The 2725-nt window shown below is 30.5% G+C and overlaps 1 pseudogene; it reads left to right on the top strand.

Annotated features, from left to right (window-relative positions):
• Nucleotides 1–254: 254 nt before the first annotated feature.
• On the top strand, nt 255–2373 carry LOC112098445 (annotated as a pseudogene).
• Nucleotides 2374–2725: the final 352 nt, after the last annotated feature.

Here is a 2725-nt window from a genome sequence, read left to right as displayed (position 1 = left end):
TTGGCGTTGCAAGATGGTTATGCATTACAATCCGAGGATGCTAATACAGCAGCTGCAGCTCCAAGCTTCTTGGAAGTTTTCAAGAAGAAGCTCATTGCAATCAACCATCTAGTTCTTACATAAACTTGGGTTAACATTGTGAGTTGCTTCTTATACAGAACAAATAATGATATGAAGTTTTTTCATTTTCTTTTTCTTTTAATCCTTTCTAGATTCACAGAAATGAGATCCTAGTTTTGATTTTACAGGTTTTTGCGAATGTATCAGTTTCTTTACTTCCAGTACAAAGTCTTGCTGATTTGACTCCAAGATTTTTCATTGAAATATTGAAGGTAAATATTGTTTATTAAGTACTGAGAGAGAATTAATAAAAGTTACAACTACGTATTGGGAAATGATTGTTTGAATAACAATTCATCTTGATATATACTTCTGGTCATAGTCCCCACATTACTGATGAACACTTTTCTGACGGCCTTAAACCAGATTTGTGACGTTGAAATAGACAAGGTATATATAAATATAAATGATGCTCAGGTCCAGACGTCTGGATTTTCTAAATTTAAACTAAAACTAGAGTTGTATATATTGTTTGATTCCAGTTTAAATTCGAATTTTACAAAATCTGAACAATCCTATCTGACCATGACTCCATACATGTATATGTTGAGATATTATATATATGCTCCTTTGATTTTTATCTACTTATTTGTTTGTTTTTGCTAATAAATAAACTTAACATTGTTAAAGATTAACAAGCCGTATCTCCCGCTTGCTTCCGGGGACTTGTCAATGGGAACTGCAATGGCAATTTGTATAGGAAGTGCAATCTTGGTAAGCAGCTGACAGCAAAATTTTTTGCAGTAATCTAATAAATCAATTTAAGTCTTTTTAATTTGTGATCATTTTTAAAATCATTTACTGATCCCAATTTTTCAGAGTTTTACTTTGGGAATTATGTCTGGATCTCCACCACTTCTCTCGATCCAAATCTTGGGTTTTCTAAGCGGATGCGCTTATTCCTGCCAGTAAGTGCACCAGTTGCATGCTGCTGTAACGTAATTTAATAAACATTATATTGCCCCAAGGGTTTGGGAGAGAAATTTTCAAGCGGTCTATTTTACTATTCACTTGATTTCGACTATTAGAGAAATAAGGATTAAAAAATTAATTTAAATTTTATCGATCTGCTGCCTTTAATTAAAGAAAAAATAATTTACAAAACATAATATTAACCCAATCTAAAATAATAGTTTAATTGATTATTCTTAATCATGATGGCAGCTGCCCTTTCTTAGATGGGAGTCACATACATTTATGGCTCCACTCTGTCTCGTGATTATGATGGGATTGACGGCATTACCTTTTTGCATGCACATGCAGGTATATGTGCAATTGATTCATCTTGCAAATAATTATCAATTAGATTCCATATCATAATTTTGTGTTTCCCTTTTCATTTTTGTAATTTTTGTGAAGTAGTTTAATTTTGTATATACAGCAATATGTGCTTGGTAGACCTTTCGTAATTACAAGACCATTAATATTCATGGTGGCTATCATGTCCATCTTCGCATTTGTAAACGGACTTCTGAAGGTAATAATTTTAACTTTATATTCCAAATTTATAAGTGCATCAATTCTGATTAATAGAAAATAAATGATTACTATTTTACCTTTTTGTGTGATTATGTTAATAGGATTTGCCGGACGTGGAAGGCGAAAAAAATTTGGCATGAATACGCTGTGTGTCGTTTTAGGAAAAGAAAAAGTAAGTAGATCATAATTATTATATAATATTTAATTTATTCCCATCAGTTCAAAGAGAATTAAACAAATAAATCTTAGTCAAGTAATAATTGGCTTACAAATTATATTTTTCTTTTTCTGAAAAGGTGCTTCCACTTTGCGTCAATATGATGTTAGTTGGCTACGAATGTGCTCTAGTAGCTGGGGCTTCCTCATCTTTCATGATAAACAAGCTTGTCACTGTAAGAAATTTAGGCCTGTATACTTTTTATGAATGTGTTGATGACCTTGGTCACTTAAAAATTATTATTAATGATTTTCCGTTTAATTTCTTGCAGATAATTGGCCACAGCATACTTGCTTTGATTTTGTGGATTCAATCTAAAAAAGTTGATCTCGACAATTTTGAATCAACATTTGGTTTTTACATGTTAATTTGGAAGGCAAGTGATCGATTACTCTCCACTTGTGATTACTGAGTTAAATCAATTAATCAATTTCCATAACTTAATTACTTCTTTAATTAGTGATTTAACTTCTAACATAAATATGTTGTTTATTTGCATTAAAATTATGTTGAATACACCCTTATCCATTTTCTACGATAAGAACCAGAGAAATTAAGAAGGCTGCATTGTTTTCGGAATCTTCGTGTTCTGCTTACAATAATTGTTGTGTTATGATGTTGTATTTTCAACTAGCCCTCAGTTTAATGAGTGAATTAAGTATTTTTTTTAATTTATTTGGAATAAAGTGAGCTGTACTGAAAAGTACCCAATTTTTTAAAATTTTAATATATGCCTTAATATGGCACCTTCAGATAATATTTTATTATATAGCTTTAATTATTAATTTTTAAGTAATCTCGACAGAACGAGTGAAGATTTTTTAATAAAAAGAGAAAGATTTATTTGTATTTATATGTTATCTTATTTATTATTTTTATCTTACCCGTCGATACAAAAGTTTGGTTCAT

This window comes from Citrus clementina, unplaced genomic scaffold, assembly GCF_000493195.1.
Source record: "Citrus clementina cultivar Clemenules unplaced genomic scaffold, Citrus_clementina_v1.0 scaffold_5, whole genome shotgun sequence".
NCBI lineage: Eukaryota > Viridiplantae > Streptophyta > Magnoliopsida > Sapindales > Rutaceae > Citrus > Citrus x clementina.
The sequence above is the reverse complement of the archived record's forward strand: the minus strand, read 5'-3'. Positions and strand labels throughout refer to the sequence as shown.